The sequence below is a fragment of the Vulpes lagopus genome, chromosome X (genome assembly GCF_018345385.1).
Source record: "Vulpes lagopus strain Blue_001 chromosome X, ASM1834538v1, whole genome shotgun sequence".
In the NCBI taxonomy this organism is placed as follows: Eukaryota; Metazoa; Chordata; class Mammalia; order Carnivora; family Canidae; genus Vulpes; species Vulpes lagopus.
The window spans coordinates 83,150,632-83,169,334 of record NC_054848.1 but is presented as its reverse complement, the minus strand read 5'-3'; the positions used below and the strand labels follow the sequence as shown (position 1 = coordinate 83,169,334).

Sequence of the window (18,703 nt, the reverse complement as noted above, 5' to 3'; positions counted from 1 at the left end):
GCCCTAGCACGCTGGAGCCACATCCATAATCACCATTAACCAGAGGAGCCATGTGAAATTATTTCACCATGTGAAAGTAATGTTTTAATTCAGAATCCCGATGGCCCCCAGCCTTGGCCTGAATATCCCTGCTTTCTTCTTTGCTGGGCTGCCATCTGCCTCCAAAGTTTGGTAATGTGTCTTAGACCAGCAGATGGAAAGCTTAACTATCCATCCAGTTGCAAATGGGGTGGGAAGAAAGGACATTTGGAAGTGCAAACAAGGACAGTAGGAAGAGGGGAATGAATCTGAGCAAATCCCAGCACCAAGTTGGCCCTTTTGTACTCCTGCTGAAATCTTCAGTTTAACACCCGAAGCAAAGGGCAAGGATAGGTGGGAGCAGCAGTGTGCTACAAGGCACTTCTACTTTCCTGTCATCTAGTAGCTGGGCAGGGCTTTGTTATTATTTTGCAGATGAAGGCACCTAATGGAAAAGGTAGGATTCCCTAACTTCCAGTACAACACTGTCTACCTCACACCTGACACAGTCCACACCTCATAGTGGCTTCTCTTCTTTAGCCTCTAGCTCTGCCCCTTGACCCAGCAGCACACAGAGAGTCACCCTAATGGCCTCACACCTGTACTACCATACAGCTCACAAGATCCAGTCACTACAAGGTGAGGCTTCTCCAAACACAACCTAACTGGGCAGCAAATGATATTTACACAGATGGGCTGCAGAGTCCCGCTTTCCCTGAAGTTGTGCTCATCTTGGCTCCAACCCACCTCGTTCAGAACCAGGTCTGCGAGGATTTTATACTCCTTGGATCCTTAAAAAATGGAGGTCTTTTTATGGGGAAAAAAATGCACTGGTTCTGTTCCAAACCATACCCTCTTAGACTCCCCAGGAAAGCTCCCTATACTACTCCAAGGTTCTCCTTCCCACTGTTAAAAAGAAAGCCACAGGCCTGAGGTGGAGTCACTCACCCCAAAGATAACAAACCAAGACTTAATTGCCGTTTCAGCTCCCCCAATAGAATTTTAAGCCAGTCAATCTGGAATTTTCTGGTCAGCACCAAGGAAGTCCTCCTTTGCTCAAAGGAAGATTATGTAATCTACCTAATAAGACCCTCCGCCCTTCCCCCAGAAGGGAAGGTGACCTTGTTCTAAACAATCCTTTTTCTTTTTCTTTTCCTTTGTTGATAACTTCCTTGCCCCTTCCCCTTCTACTTCCTGTAAAAACCAACCATTTTTGTACAATTCCTCTCCCCTTGCTAGGTGGGATGCTGCCTGATTGAAGAATCTCTTAATAAAACCAGTTAGATCTTCAAATTTACCCTGTTGAATTTTGTTCTTTAACACTGGAAATCTGTAAATTCAGCTCTTTCCAAAGCACACAATCTAGGCAGCTGTCCCAGTTCATCCTCGACCTTGGAACTGCTCTGGTTCCCCATGCAACCAACCTCTCCAACATCACTCATCCTAGTTCCTGTTCCTACAGTTATATCAGCTCCAAGTTCACTGGCATCATGATCCAGCCTCCCATTAACTGCTTCATCCCAACATTAGATCTGATAAACTCCCCATTTTCATAACACGTAAGGAAGATTAATTTTCATAACACCCAAGGAAGATTAATTTTTGTTCACAAGAGGAAGTGTCAGTACTCTGGCAATGTAATTGGCAAGAAGGGCCAGTTGCCAAGACCATCCTAAATGAGGGACTGGCCAGGTAAATCAGTGAAGTGAGTGGGAAAACTAAGTGAAAGGGGAAACCATGAGAGAGGAGTGATATTTGGCCTGGTACACAATCTTCTCATGCATGCCCAGCCCTCTGGCTCTAAGTCTCCTGGTCCTACCTCCTATGATGGTACACAGCCATCTGGGGATTCTTGAGTGCTTATAACCATTACCAACCATAGAGAAGATCCATTCCATGGGCTGCCCAAAGACTGTCCTAGGCTCAATTCACTAACAATCATATCCTGGGACCGGAATCCTCTCTCCCTGGACCACTGAGATAATCTCTTCACTGGTCTCACACCTCCAGGTACGCTACTGGAAGAAAGATCTACCTAAAACACTGTTCTGATCTGCCACTTAAAATCCTTCAAGACTTGCCAGGATCTACATAAAAAGCCCAAGCTCCTTAGCATGGCAGGCAAGGCTTTCTCCACTCTGGATCCTGTCTACCTCTTCAGCCTGGAAGCCTGGTGCTCTGTGCCAAATTGTACCCCAAACATATTCCATGTCAATAAACACACTTCTACAACCTCATTTTTCTAATAGCTACATTTTGTTCAATTATACCGATATACAACAATTTACTCAACCAACCTCCTCCTACTACACGTACTGGTGCTGTTATGTCTAAATTTTCAGATCCTTTACTATTTCCTTAGTCTACATTTATACAGGAGAATTTCTAGGTCTTCAAAGGGAAAATACATTTTAAGGCTTTTAACCTATAATTCTAAACTGCCTTTGAGAAAATGTCTCTGAATTTATACTCCCACCAGCAACATATGAAAATGTGTTTCTGCTACAACCTGTTTGAAAGGCAAAACATGGAAGGGGAGCAGAATTTGCCACCCCGAAATATGTCTCTTTGGCATAAGGATTATTTTAGGCTAATTATTTAAAACACACACAACAGCAGACATGGGAGAAGCACTGAAAAGTGAGTAGAACTTACCCTTTTGTGGGAGACATTTATATTCATAAGGGAAATCTCCTTTTGTAAGAATGGTCTCCCTCTGTACCAGGAAAAGAAGGATGACCCAAATTCTAGAAGCTCTTATCAATGGAGAAGACACTGAACTCAACCTGCATAATGACCCCACCCTTAATTACCATGCTTTTCCTGGTCCTCTCTCATAACTGGAGTTGGGCCCTACACAACCCCTACCACCCAACATCTTCCTTTTGTCTCTAAGCTACAGATGGTATTTGAGTGGTGGCTTGGGCCATTTCAGGGAGTTACTCAATTTTCCTGGGTCTCTCCCAGGCATGCACAAGGTATACATGCTATTAAATCTCCATTTGCATTTCTCTCCTATTAATCAGTCTTTTATTACAGGGGTGAGCGGGTAGGGGAAGGTTTCAGCCAAGAACCTAGAAAGGTAGAAAGAAAATTATTTTCCTCACCAATAACACACACATACAACTTATTTCTTTAATTGGCATGTCTCAAATGCCCAGAAATGTTTGACTGTTTTTCAACATGTTTTTCGGACAGCCATATTCCTTCTTTGGGAATATAACATCTGTGGCCTTTGCCTATTTTACAACTAGTATGTTCATTTTCTAATTGAGTTTTAAGAGCCATTTATGTTTTAGTGACACTTTATACAGCTTCTTTGATATTTCTTGCAAATATTTCCCCCAGGTCATCACTGTGGTAGCTTTGCTTATGTTAGTTTTTTAATGTACAGAAGTTTTTTATCTTTATGTAATCAGACATATTTGTCACTTCCTTTATGGTTTCTGTCTCACAACCCTGGGATTATAGAAGAGTCACCTATTATTTTCCTAATTTTATTTTTAGAATTTCAATTCCTACAGCTAATATGATTCACTCTTCCAGAATGGCCTTCTCAACTTAAATTTTCTAGCTGTTCCCTATTTACCCTTCAAATACAAAATGAAGCATCATTTTCTCCAGGAAGCCTTTGGTTAAATGCCCACCCTCTGTCTTTCCATTAACTCCTTCTGCTTACCTCTTTCTGAGAAATTACCATTTTTGTCAGTGTAAAGAACTTAGAAAACGAGAGTCTTCTTTCAAGAATTTCTACAAGAGGGAACTACAAATACCAATAAAGGGTTGGGTTTTAGAGTCAACATAATGTATTAAAATGGTTATAAGGTCATATTAAAACCAGAATGGTTCCCAGATGTTACAGATTGTAACCTGCTTGAATTATACCTTTAAAAAAATGGGGTTGGTCAACCACTGAAGTATTGAATAAGGAGAGTCATTGAGACGCATATTTCGTAGTGTCCATACCCAAGCACTAGCCAGAGGCCAGAGAAGCTAAGCTCATAAGCACCAAGCTTTCTGGTCCCACTGGCAAATTCCTCCCTATTAAGAGGATGGAAGCAGGACAGGTATCATTGCTTAAGTAGTTCAGATTATGGGCTTCAGAGTCAAAACCAACTTGGGTCCATCCACTGGCTGGCTCTGCCACTCACCAGCACAGTGAGCCTAGGCTAGAAACTGGAGGAATTCCCATTTCTAAAATAGGGATAAAAACAGTATCTGTGTCTCACAAGGTTTGGGAGAGGATCAAATGCGATAAAGCGAGCAAAGCTCTTGGCGCAATGCCTAGCACATAGCTAGCTCAATACCTAACAGCTATAATTATTCTGATCTCAATAGAAAATCCATCCCTACTGTGAGCTACATCAGCAACAGCTTGTGTTAAATTTCCAATTCATCTAACTTCACTCATTCTAACTCCATGCTTGCAGAATACTTTTCTGATACGTTATTTGGCTTCCCTCATCCAGCTGCCTACAAGGGGAGGATACTAAACTCCCCTAGACAAGGTTTCCTCATCTGTTAAATGGGGACTATCACAGGACTACCTCATAGGGTAGAGGTAAGGACTGAAGGCTTAAAGCACTTAGTTCAGTGCCTGGCACACTATAAGGAATAAAATAAGCACAAGCTATTGATAGCAGCATCCTTCTTAGATTCCCCTTCTCTTCTCTCACTGAGAATTCCATCCAAGCCCATGGCAAGTTCTATTTCCTCCACAAAGCCCTCTCCAATAACTCCAGATAATTACTCTCTTTTTTTCCCAGTAGCCTGTAGAACTCTTTAGGTACTTAGATTTTATTTAATTTGGGGCATTAAATAGCTCTCAATTGTTACACACAGTGCTACAGATTTTGAACTAGGACTTGATTATCAATCTTTCCCTCTTGATAAATCTTAAATTGGCATTGATGAACCACTGAACAAATTCCAAAGGCTGTTTGTAGGGTAATGAAGGCCATTAGAAATGTGCCCCCGCCCCCCACTGCCTTGCCAGTTTTATTTTCCACTATGCCTCGGGTTTCCGCCCCAGACCCCAGCTTCTATATTCTAAAATGGAAAAGCATAATAAGCATAATAGTGCTTCTAATATTTTTTTAAAGATTTATTTATTTATTCATTCAGAGAGAGCGAGAGAGGGGCAGAGACATAGGCAGAGGGAGAAGCAGGCTCCACGCAGGAATCCTGATGTGGGACTCGATCCCAGGTCCCTAGGATCACACCCCGGGCTGCAGGCAGTGCTAAACCGCTGCGCCACCGAGGCTGCCCTAGTGCTTCTAATATTTAACCTCAAACTGTTGTTTCTGTGCAGATACCAAATGCTTTCTGGATATTTCTGTCTAGATGTCACCCAGGTACCTCAGACCTAACAATACCTACAACTGGACTGCCACCTTCTTCTCCTGACCTCTTCCCTCTAACTGTTTGCTCAAGGAATGGGAGAGAAGAAAAGACAGTCCTTGGTGGGAATGTGAACTGGTGCAGCCACTCTGGAAAACTGTGTGGAGGTTCCTCAAAGAGTTAAAAATAGACCTGCCCTACGACCCAGCAATTGCACTACTGGGGATTTACCCCAAAGATACAGATGCAGTGAAACGCCGGAACACCTGCACCCCAATGTTTATAGCAGCAATGTCCACAATAGCCAAACTGTGGAAGGAGCCTCGGTGTCCATCGAAAGATGAATGGATAAAGAAGATGTGGTTTATGTATACAATGGAATATTACTCAGCCATTAGAAACGACAAATACCCACAATTTGCTTCGACATGGATGGAACTGGAGGGTATTATGCTGAGTGAAATAAGTCAGTCGGAGAAGGACAAACATCTTATGGTCTCATTCATTTGGGGAATATAAAGGATAGTGAAAGGGAATAAAGGGGTAGGGAGAAAAGATGAGTGGGAAATATCAGAAAGGGAGACAGAACATGAGAGACTCCTAACTCTGGGAAACGAACTAGGCGTGGTGGAAGGGGAGGTGGGCGGGGGATGGAGGTGACTGGGTGACTGGGTGAGGGGGGCACTTGATGGGATGAGCACTGGGTGTTATTCTATATGTTGGCAAATTGAACACCAATAAAAAATAAATTTATATAAAAAAAAGACAGCTCTTCAAACAGGATTCCAACTGACAAAGGCAGAAGGGACGAGGGAACCAGGAAAGCAATGTGAGGCAAACACTGTAGCAATCACTGTTACAGGCAGAAGCTGTGGACGGCTGCTCGGATTAGTAATACAAGTATTATTTTTGCATGCGAGCTACTTGTTCATTACTATGGAAAACTAGAAACTTCAGAGTGCAGAAATCTGACATTGCCCTGAGAGGCCTCAGTTAACATCACCAGGTATAAGACATATCATCGGGGCAGCCCAGGTGGCTCAGCAGTTTAGCGCCGCCTTTGGCCTGGGGACTGATCCTGGGGACCTGGGATCACGTCTCGCATTGGGTTCCCCGCGTGGAGCCTGCTTCTCCTTCTGGCTGTGTCTCTGCCTCTCTCTGTCTCTGTGTCTGTCACGAATAAATGAATAAAATCTTTTTTAAAAAAAGACATATCATTGTGCACCCCCTGATATGATGCACAAGAAGGGTATAGCATCACTTCTGTGCTGTTTTTGTACAAACTGCCCAAATCTAAGCAAGCAAAAAAAAAAAATCGGATAAATCTGAATTAGGGACATTTCACAAAGTCACTTACCAGTGCTCTTCAAACTGTCAAGGTAATGAACGACAGAATGACAAACTGGCATGGATGGAAAAAACTAAGAAGATACAACAACTAAATATAATGTGGGATCCTGGATTGGATTGTGGAACGGTAAAGGGATATTTGTGAAAAATAACTGGTGAAATCAAAACAAAATCTACAGTTCAGTTCATAGCAGCAATGAGAATTTCCCAGTGTTCATGATTTTACCATGATCATGCAAGATGTTCACATTAGAGAAGCTGAGTGAAGGGTAAACAGAAAGTTTCTGTATCATCTTTACAAATCTTCTGTAAATCAAAAATAATTTTAGGGGTACCTGGGTGGCTCAGTCAGTTAAGCATCCGACTCTTGATTCTAGCTCAGGTCATGATCTCAGGGTTGTGAGATCAAGCCCTACAACGGGCTCTGCACTGAGCATAGAGCCTGCTTAAGATTTTCTCTCTCTCTCTGCCCCTCTCGCCTTCACACTCACTCTCTCTCTCAAAAAAATTTTTTTAACACAAAAGTAAAAAAACAGTAATGTCATCTAATCAGCCTATTTTTAAACCTTGGCGCTTTCATGGAGCCCCTCCTTCTCAGCCCCCACATGTAGTCAGTCCCCAAGTCCTGTCATGTTGATGCTTCAACCTTTTCAATATATCTCACATTTATCCTCACTATCTTTTCCTAGTTCGGTCCCTATCATTTTCTTGAACTATGATAGCAATTTCCTATCTGATCTCCAGGTCTCCAGTGTCTCCCCTCCTTTATTCTAGTTCATAAATTATTGTCAGGTTCTCAATTATCTTAAAATAGGGCCCTCATCATATTATATTCCTCACTAAAATTTTCCAATGACCAATACAACACAATCACTATCAGAATCTCAGCTGATTTCTTTGTAGAAACTGACAAGCTAATTCTAAAATTCTTATTGAATTATAAGGGACTCAAAAAAAAAGAATTTTAAGAGACTCCAAATAGCCAAGACAAGTTGAAAAGAACAAGTAAAAGGACCCGCATTACTTGATTTCAAACGTCACTACAAAGCAGTAATAAAGACAGTGTGGTACTGGCATAAGGATAGACATAGTCTAACAAAATGGAGTTCAAAGTCCAAAAATAGACACAACTGATTTTCAACAAGGGTGCCAAGACCATTCAATGGGGAAATAGTCTCTTCAACAAATGGTGCTAATACAAATGGATTTCCACATGCATAAGTATGGTTCTACCTCAGAACCACATGCAAAAATTAACTCAAATTCAGTCAAAGACCTAAATATAAAAGTAAAAACTATAAAATCCTTAAAAGTAATAATAACAGTAAATGTTCATGGTCCCAGATTTGGCAATAGATTCTTAGATGTGACACTGAAAGCATAAGCAACAAAAGAACAGGTAAATGGGACTTCATGAAAATCTTTTGATTCAAAGGACATTATTATGAAAAAAAAGACAACACAAAGAATGAGAGAAAATTTTTGCAAACCCTATCTCTGACAAGGGTCTAGTATCCAGAATACATAAGACTCTTAAAACTCAACGACAAAATTACAAATCACCCAATTAAAAGTGGGCTCAAGATATGAGTAGACACTTCTCCAAAGAGAACATCCAAATGGTCAATATGCTCATGAAAAGATGCTCAATATCATTAATCATTAGAGAAATAAAAAATCAAATCCACAAGGACATACCACTTCACACCCATCTTTAGACTCTAGATAAGCAAGGCTAGAATAAAAAAGGACAATCAGAAGTGTTTGTGATGATGAGGAAAAACTGGAAACCTCATATGGGTGCACTCATTTTCTCATGCTTTGCTTTATTACACTTTGCAGATACTGCAGTTTTTACAAATGGAAGGTTAGCAGCAGACTTGCACTGAACAAGTCTAACCATGCCATTTTTCCAATAGTATTCACTTACTTTGTATCTCTGTGTCACATCTCAGTAATTCTTGCAATATTTCAAACTTTTTCATTATTTGTTAAGGTGATCTGTGATCAGTGATATTTGCAGTTACTGTATTGTTTTTTGAGTGCCACAAACTGTGCCTGCATAAGACCGTGAATTTTTTTAAGGATATTTATTTATTTATTCTTTATAAATTTTTTATTGGTGTTCAATTTGCCAACATATAGAATAACACCCAGTGCTCATCCCATCAAGTGCCCCCCTCAGTGCCCGTCACCCAGTCACCTCCACCCCCCGCCCACCTCCCCTTCCACCACGCCTAGTTCATTTCCCAGAGTTAGGAGTCTCTCATGTTCTGTCTCCTTTTCTGATATTTCCCACTCATCTTTTCTCCCTTCCCCTTTATTCTCTTTCACTATCCTTTATATTCCCCAAATGAATGAGACCATAAGATGTTTGTCCTTCTCCAACTGACTTATTTCACTCAACATAATACCCTCCAGTTCCATCCATGTCGAAGCAAATGGTGGGTATTTGTCGTTTCTAATGGCTGAGTAATATTCCATTGTATACATAAACCACATCTTCTTTATCCATTCATCTTTTGATGGACACCGAGGATCCTTCCACAGGTTGGCTATTGGGAACACTGCTGCTATAAACATTGGGGGGCAGGTGTCCCGGCGTTTCATTGCATCTGAATCTTTGGGGTAAATCCCCAACAGAGCAATTGCTGGGTCGTAGGGCAGGTCTATTTTTAACTCTTTGAGGAACCTCCACACAGTTTTCCAGAGTGGCTGCACCAGTTCACATTCCCACCAACAGTGCAGGAGGGTTCCCCTTTCTCCACATCCTCTCCAACATTTGTGGTTTCCTGCCTTGTTAATTTTCTCCATTCTCACCGGTGTGAGGTGGTATCTCATTGTGGTTTTGATTTGTATTTCCCTGATGGCAAGTGATGCACAGCATTTTCTCATGTGCTTGTTGGCCATGTCTATGTCTTCCTCTCTGAGATTTCTCTTCATGTCTTTTGCCCATTTCATGATTGGATTGTTTGTTTCTTTGCTGTTGAGTTTAATAAGTTCTTTATAGATCTTGGATACCAGCCCTTTATCTGAGAGGTCATTTGCAAATATCTTCTCCCATTCTGTAGGTTGTCTTTTAGTTTTGTTGACTGTATCTTTTGCTGTGCAAAAGCTTCTTATCTTGATGAAGTCCCAATAGTTTATTTTTGCTTTTGTTTCTCTTGCCTTCATGGAGGTATCTTGCAAGAAGTTACTGTGGCCAAGTTCAAAAAGGGTGTTGCCTGTGTTCTCCTCTAGGATTTTGATGGAATCTTGTCTGGATGACAGCACATCTGTTCACAATATGGTTTGCTGAATATTTTAAGCCTACTGTTGAGACATACTGCTCAGAAGGAAAAAAAAAGGATTCCTTTCGAAATATTCCTGCTGACAATGCACCTGACCACCCAAGAGCTCTGACGGAAGCACACACAATTAATGTTGTTTTCATGCCTGCTAACACAACATCCATTCTGCAGCCCGTGGATCAAGGAGTCATTTTGAATTTCCAGTCTCTCCTAAGGCTATATAGCTGCCATAGATAGTGATTTCTCTGATGGATCTGGGCAAAGTGAATTGAAAACCTTCTGGAAAGGATTCACCTTCACAGACACCATTAAGAACATTCATGATTCATGGGACGAGGTCAAAATAACATTAATGGGAGCTTGGGAAAAGTTGATCCCAACCCTCATGGAAGACTTTGAGGGGGTCAAAACTTCTGTGGAGGAAGGAAGTGCAGGTACAAGGAAAAACGCAAGAGCACAAGAATCAGAAGTAGAGTCTAAAGATGGGACTGAGCTGCTGCCATCTCATCATCGGATTTGAATGGCTGAGGAGTTGCTTCTTATGGGTAAGCCAAGAAAGTAGTTTCTTGAGATGTAACAACTCCTGGCTAAAGACGCTTGAAGCATGTCAAAATGAAAGCAACAGGACTTAAAACCACCACCCTGATCAGTCAGCAGCCATCAACACTGAGGCAAGATCCTCTACCAGCAGGATTACAACTCACTAGAAGCTAAGATGGTTAGCATTTTTAGCAATAAAGTATTTTTTATTAAGGTATGTACATTGTATTTTTTAGACATAACGGTACTGCACACTTAGCAGACCATGACATAGTATAAACATAACTTTTATATGTATGGGGAAACCGACAAATTCATTTAACTCACTTTATGGTGATATTTGCCTCACTGCAGTGGTCTGGAATGAAACCCACGGTACCTCTGAGGTATCCCTGTATACTGCTGGTAGGGATGTAAAATGGCACCACAGTGTGACAAAATAGTCTGGCCGTTCCTCAAAAGGCTATACATAATTGTCATATGACCCAGCAATTCCTTTCCTATGTATATGTCCAAGAGAAACATTCCCATAAAAACTTAAACATGAATGTTCACAGCAGCCTTATTTATAAGAGCCAGAAGGTAGAACTAACTCACTCATCAGTGAGTGAATGGATAAACAAAATATGGTATATCCTCTCAACGGAATATTACTGAACCATTAAAAGGAGTGAAGTAGGGGCTTCTGTGTGGTTCCATCAGTGAAGCATCTGCCCTCAGCTCAGGTCATGATCCTGGGGTCCTGGGATTGAGCTGTATGTCATGGTCCCTGCTCAGTGGGGAGCCTGCTTCTCCCTCTCCCTCTGCCTGCTGCTCCCCCTGCTTGTGCTCTCTCTTTCTCTCAAAGAAATAAAATGTCATAGATAATAGATAGATAGATAGATAGATAGATACATACATACATACATACATACATACATACATAGATACATAGATAGATACATAGATAGGGTGAAGTACTGATCCAGGCAACAACAGGGATGAACCTTAAACATATACTAAGTGAAAGAAACCAGTTCATGAAGGACCATACATTATCTGACTCCACCACTTGGAAATGTCCAGAACAGGCACATTCTATAGAATGTCCTCTAAAGAGCAGGGAGGTGGGGAAGAACAGATAAGGGTGAGATGGCTAAATGATATGGAACTTCTTTTTCACGTGATGCAAATGTTCGAAATTGTAGTGACAGCCATACATACCTGTGAATACACTAAAGACCACGGATTGAACACTTTAAATGGGTGAATGGTACAGTAAGAAAATTCTATCTCAATAAACTATTAAAAAATTTTTTTGGATGGCTCCTTAATACTTGTTTAACGAAGTCCAAACTCCTTAATTTGGCTTCCAAGTCTCCTCCCCCACCATCATATGGCAACCCCCCGCACACACACACACTTCTTCACATGTCTTTCTATGGAAGGAAAATGAATTCTTTGCCATTACCCATATACCCCACCATTCAGTTTCCCATCTGCCTTCCCTCTTGCACTTCCCTTTCCCCTGGAACTCTGTCCTCACAATCTATTTTCCCATGTTTATTTCCTGTGTCTTTCATAAAACCCAGTTCAACTGCTCCCTCCTATGCAAATCTTTCCCCATTCTTCAACCTGCATATAGTAGGCTGACAAAAAAAATGATTTCCTGAAAGAATGAAGTTCAGTAGTCCTCCCACAGGAAGGACTACCACGTCTAAACTGCAAGCAGTGATGCAGGACTCTCCAAAGGCTGAAGATACTGCCAGAGGATAATCCCATCAAAGCCACAACTGCACTTCTCTCTTCCTTTCGGAGTTGCAGTTTACTGCTTCAGCCCCCTTACTAAGTCCCTGAGAAAGTTCCAAACTGCTACTCTCCACCTTTCCCAAAAACCCGCCCTTGATGAAAAAAGCACTGACATTATGCTAGGGCTGCCGAGTACAGCTGTGTAGGTTGTGCACTGCACAACCCTAGTGGCGCCATTCAATTATAGTCTATGTGAATGGCACCCTCTCCTAGGGTTGTGTAGTGCAAAGCCATTCGTGGCAGCCCTGCTTAAGAAACATCAGTAGGTCGGTCCCCAGATGTCTCAGTCAGTTGAGCCTCTGCCTTTGGCTCAGGTCATGATCCCAGGGTCCTGGGATCGAGCCCCATGTTGGGATCCAGAAGCCTGCTTCTCCCTCTCCCTCTGTTTTCCCCCTGCTTGTGCTCTCTTGCTCGCTCTCTCCTTTCCTCTCTCAAATCAATAAATAAAATCTTAAAAAAGAGGAAAGCCAAAAAGAATACTCAATGAAAGAATCACTGTTAACTATACTGCTATTGAGAAGTGAATATTTTCCAATTCTTATCAAGAAGAATAAAAAACACAGAAAAAGAACATTGTCATAGCAGGCACACAGTATTTGCATGGAATTAGAAAACAGAAACATCCGGGAGAAAAATTGTCATTAATATTTTCCCAGCTGTGGAGAAAAAGAGGATACATGTTTTGATCAATACAGTGGCGTGATGTACCTACATTGTCTCTATTGAAACCCTTCAACCCCTGTTAGGTTCTGATTTTAGGTACCTAAAACAAGTCCCTGGTTAATATCACTTTGGGAACCTAGCTGTCAAGAATGATATGACTGATAGACTCAAGCATCATGTCTCTACGTAGGTCCCTTCCCCATCATCAATCCATTCTTCCACCTTGTCATTTATTGTGAAGTCTTGTGAAGTCTTCTGTAAGGTTGCAGAGTATGAAGCCAGCCTCCCTGAATGTGCTGCTAAAAATCAGGCACTGAACACAGAAATCAAGTTGCAGACTCTGGGACTCACATCAACTCCACTGAGGCACAGATACCCTCTAAAGCTCAGCCAGAGCAGCCAGCCAGCAAGCCCCCCCCCCGCCCCCAGGCAAACTGCAAGTAGTGATGCAGGATGCCCCAAAAGGGGAATTATAAAGGGCTAGAAATATTAGCTGTAAAGACTGGTGAGCTGCTGGTCGAGACTATATATGCCCGGCCCTGACTTGGTTTCTCTTTCTCTTGGGCCCTCACTCCAGCAAAGTTCAGCCTCCTACGGCCACATTTCATTCCACATCTCCTCCTGCCTCCAGAGACTTCCTGGATCACCAACCAAAACTTATCTTTCCTTTTCTGAACTGCATTTGTGCTTACTGTAAGGAATACTTACAGTGCTATACATTCATCACTCCAGTGGTCTCCCACTATGGTTAATAATAATAATAGAAGCAGCAGTAATAAGAGTAATGGAAGTACCTGTGCCTGGCCCTATGTTCAGCACCTTCTGTGTATTGTTTCATGTATTCCTTCCTCACAGCCACCCTAGGAGATGAGGGCTATTTCCCACCCTGCCCCTGTTTACATAGGCAGAAACTGAGCTAATAAGGAAAGTAACTTGCGTAAGTGCACACAACTACTAAGTACATGTAAGAGTCAGGTTTTGAACCTGGGACTGTCCGATTCCAAAGATCATGTTCAGAGCCAATGCTGCATCCTGTCTCCCCTATATGATTACTTTGCCTTTTAATTTTTTTTTTATTATTTATTTATGATAGTCATACAGAGAGAGAGAGAGAGGCAGAGACACAGGCAGAGGGAGAAGCAGGCTCCATGCACCGGGAGCCTGATGTGGGATTCGATCCCGGGTCTCCAGGATCGCGCCCTGGGCCAAAGGCAGGCGCCAAACCGCTGCGCCACCCAGGGATCCCTACTTTGCCTTTTAAAGAGGTGACTCTGCCTCCGCTCCTCAAAGTGTGTAACACAATGACAGATACATAAAAGTTTCCCAGGAAACACGTGCAAATGTGACTCTGCTCCCTGGTCAGACCCCAGCTGAGGACACCAGCTGGAAGAGAAGGGAAGAGGGGTAGTGTGGACAGAGAGGTCCAACCTTTAAAGGAGCCACAGGGAGTCCGCCGCCTCTGACCCATTTAAGAGAGGATCATGCTGCTGACTTGACCTCAATCCTAGAAAAATATTTAGAATAGAATGACCTGGTTGTCTTAAAACACTTCCAGACAACTCTGAGGGAACAGAGCCTAAGCCAACCCCATGGGAGGGATGGAGGGTATCCAGTTCCCCGCAGGAAGGAGACCAACTATGTCAGGGTCACAACCACATGGGCCAACAAACATTTGCAGAGCTCAGCAACCGAGAAGCTACCTGACCGTGGTCAAGAATCTTGGAGGGTGGGAGGCGAAATAGGAGCATTTTTTTAAAATTAATTTTTATTGGTGTTCAATTTACCAACATACAGAGAAACACCCAGTGTTCATCCCATCAAGTGTCCACCTCAGTGGCCGTCACCCATTCCCCTCCACCCCCCGCCCTCCTCCCCTTCCACCACCCCTAGTTCGTTTCCCAGAGAAATAGGAGCATTTTTAAAGGAGGAAAGTTTTTCCAATTTCCTTGAGCCCCAGTTTTTGTCAACTTTAAAAATAGGAGTGAAGATACCTACCACTTACAGGGCTGCTAAGGTATAAAATAAGAACGTAAAACAAGTATCGAGGGCCTGCTGCCTGTGTCTGTTTGTCCTTGCCAGGGTTCTGGGCTCACAAAGAGATGTAGTACATAGTTCCTGGCTACAAGAAGTTCACAGTCCATCTGCAAACATCTTCTGATCTATAATACTGCTAGCACTCGAACAACCAGTGAGAAAGCTGGCCGGTGGATGACCCTAACTTCTGGCAAGGCCATTTTGTCATGTGAAAATTCTGGTGGGAAAGAAGAAACTCGCCAGCAAGGATCAAGGCTGGGGAGTCATGGCTTTGCTTCCAATCTCCTGTCCACACCTCTGTATTAGAAGACTGGGGAAGGGAACTCTCACTCACTATTTGGAAAGCAATGCATGTAAACCCTGTTCTTTTCCTTCATCACATTACCATTTCTTACTTTATAGCAGCTGTGTTTTATTTTTTTTCTTCAAATGTCCATCTTCCCTGCTAGGCTATCAGCTCTTGGAGGGTGGTGGCTGTGTGCTGGTCCTTATTAAATACCCAGAAGCTAACACAGTACCTGGAACATAGGAGATGCTAAACAAATACTTGTTGGATGAATCAATGAAATGGCCACATAGATGTCCCTTGGTATATGGGCTACACTTGGTCACTCTAAAATACGCAAGCCTTGTTTATGCATAGAGTGCCTCTCAAGATTTCTCAGCAACTGGTAATGGTGGTTTGTTTCCAGAAAGAAGAAATAGTGGGGAAGGTGGAGGCTGGAAGGAATCCTACATCCTATTCAGTTCCTTTCAAATTGTTTTGAGTCTTTAAATAACTAATTGAACATAAAACCTGCAGGGAACACATGCTGATAATGGTTAATCTCTGGGAGATAGACTTCTCAGGGGCTTTTTATTTGTCATGTGTCCTATTCTTATAATGTGGCAGGCTTGGATCGGGAACATGCATTGCTTTCATGATAAAATCGCACTTGATAAAAAGGCAATTTTGCAAAGAACAGAGATATGGTGCCTAGCTCTGCTAACCATTTGGGGTATGAAAAGGGAGGCAGCTAGAAGTTGGGGTGGGTTCAAAAACCCAAAAAGCTTTGTCCCAACTGCACTGGGGGAGTGAAACTCCTCCCCATAGATAAGCTCCTTCTTCAAGCAACTGGAAAGATTTATTTTAATCCCTGAGACGGCCTCAAGCCACTGTTTAACAGCCTAGACACCAAGCCAGCTAGATAATTGGATTTTTTTTAAGGGAAGGTGTCGCTCTTTTGTCTGTGGTGGTAATGACAGGGCACTCACAGTGGGCTTCTAACTCCTTAAGCCTTCCTGATCCCATCTTCTAAGCAGGAAAAACTAAAGTATAGAAAAGTTGATCCTGCTTCAACAGCCCAGAACCCAGGTATTCATTGGGCTTTACTGTGAAAATTCAATGGTTCTAAATGCTGAGTGTCGATTAGATTCGTCTAATCTAAGGCAATTCCTTGAAAATTAAATACCAATGCCTGGGGCCCATTCCTCAAGACCCCACTCACCTAGTTGGGCAGGGGGCCGAGCAGAGTCATTGTAGAGCATCCTAGGGGATTTTCATTGTACAGCCACATTTGCCAACCACAGTTCTCCCCACTGCTGACACAAGCAGCCCAGTAGCCTTGAAGAGACAGTCCTTACTCAGTATTTCTAAAACTCTCCTTCCTTTGAGCAGGACATTCCCCCTCAAAAAAAAAAAAAAAAGGCAGGCTGAAAAAGTCTGTAACCAAGACAACAGGCTGGGAGCACAAAGAGATAGGTCTTCTGTGATTTGAAACCAAAGGAAGCAGAAGAAGACGAGCAGAGCAGGCTGAACACAGACGCTGAGTAATGGACAGAAAGGTAAAGTTTAAGAAAACATGGTGTGTGAGCCAGCGCTCAGATGGTGGCACCTCAAACTCCTGTTTCATCATCCGAACTGGGTGCCTTGACAGAGGCTCTTGAGATAGAAAACAATGGAGGCACTCGGGTGGCTCAGTGGGATAGGCCTGCCTTCAGCTTAGGTCATGATCCCAGGGTCCTGGGATTGAGCCCTGCACCAGGCTCCCTGCTCCGCGGGGAATCTGCTTCTCCCTCTCCCTCTGCTCCTCCCCCCTACTCATGCTCTCTCTCAAATAAATAAATAAAATCCTAAAAAAAGGGGGGGGTGTAGAAAGCAACCCTGAATTAGCAAACTATATCCTTAAAGAACATACTTTCTCCAGAATCCCACTTGGGGTGAGGGAAGGCAGGATTGGGAACCTCTGCTTTGGTGTAGGTTACAAACTAGTTTTTGTCCTCCAATCCCTCTCTCCCTTCACTACCTGCCCTGACCCTGTAGCAAAGCAGGGAGGACAATGAAACATGAAATCCACATGTGCTTGGTTTTGTAAAAGAATGCTCTAACTCCATCTGTGCTCTGACCATGGAGCTCAGGTTTTGTTCCCAAGAAGCAGGGAAGCACGGAGATGGATAAAAGGGTTGGGGCCTCTGCAAATTCAAAGGCACAGAGTTGGCCTTTTGTTCTCCTTTTCAGGCAGGGTCTATTCTGGAAAGCAGACATCAAAAGGAAAATTCAGCCAGCAATGAGCTGAAATTGAACAAAATGTGATGAGGCCTAAGGGGAAGGAAGAGAAAGAAAGAAGAGAGAAGAAGGAAAAAAGGGCTTTTCTTTGCCAGAAGGGGCTCTTTTCTGAAAACTGCCTCGAATTACAGTGCTTTCCACATTTGGTTCACTCCAGGAAGCTTTGCATTGTACCTAGAACCAAAACGCTTTTTGCCACACGTTATAAGGAAGAACCGAGGCAGATGCAAATGGCCCAGAATTTAGGGGCTTGGTAGACACAAGGGAGAAGGAAATGCATGACTCTGGGAGGAACCCTTCTAAGCACATTCTGTTTCTCTTGGTCCAGACAGATGAGAGTTTAATTCAGAGTGATGTGGAAGCAGGGCCCTCCCACCAGCACCCCCAACAAGCAAAACTGCCCGTGAGCAAACTGTTAGTGGCTGGAGGGAATACAAAACCATACGGTGACCTTTTCTTAAAAGGGACTCTAGGAATGGTGTCTTCCTTTATTATTTATTAGGATAAGGATCCACTGGTCTCTGGAGGATTTGGAGTGGCCCGATGGCAGGACGCTTGGCTCTGACGAGCCTTTGAGCTTTTTGGCTTCTGGCTTTATGATTTTTTTTTTAATTAGCCATGTGCCAGAGGTTTCCTTCACCACAGGGAGAAATAACTAGCCTGATGGGGTCTCCCGAAGCATGGCCTCCTGGAAAGCACACATAAGTCATTCAGACACTTATTTCTGCAAGAATCACACATAAGTCATTCAGACACTTATTTCTGCAAGAATCCAACCCTGAGTCACACCTAAACCTGGAAAAGCACTCCTTTCCCTTCCTCTCCAGAGGCCAACAGATGGGCCTTTCTCCTAAATGCTTTTGAACTTCACTTCTGTGACCCATTAGGCCATGTCCTTTCATTAAGTCCTTCAGTAGCTTCTATTCTGAGCAGAAGAAACCCACAGGAGTCCTAACAAGAAGTGCAAATAACATTTAGCAACAGGTATTTAAGGCACTATATAATTTTTAATAGCCAAAGCAGGGCCCCAAACCAAATGGCCTGCAGGCTCCTCCTGGCTTTGCCAAACTTCATAAAACTAACAACAGAAGCAACATTTTAGCAAATCTTGTGCCTACCAATTAAATGCTCAGTG

At 42.8% G+C, this 18,703-nt stretch overlaps 1 protein-coding gene across 9 annotated transcripts in view; it reads right to left on the bottom strand.

Annotated features, from left to right (window-relative positions):
• Positions 1-18,703, bottom strand: part of TMEM164 (transmembrane protein 164) — a 171,622-nt gene that overhangs the window by 106,586 nt on the left and 46,333 nt on the right. Inside the window, exon 1 of one of the 9 annotated variants that reach the window (XM_041740671.1) lies at positions 16,511-18,653. The exons of the other annotated variants lie outside the window; for them this stretch is intronic. The gene's annotated coding sequence lies outside the window, so the exon portion shown is untranslated. Of the gene's footprint in view, positions 1-16,510; positions 18,654-18,703 lie in introns of those variants that run through there. 9 annotated transcript variants of the gene reach the window in all.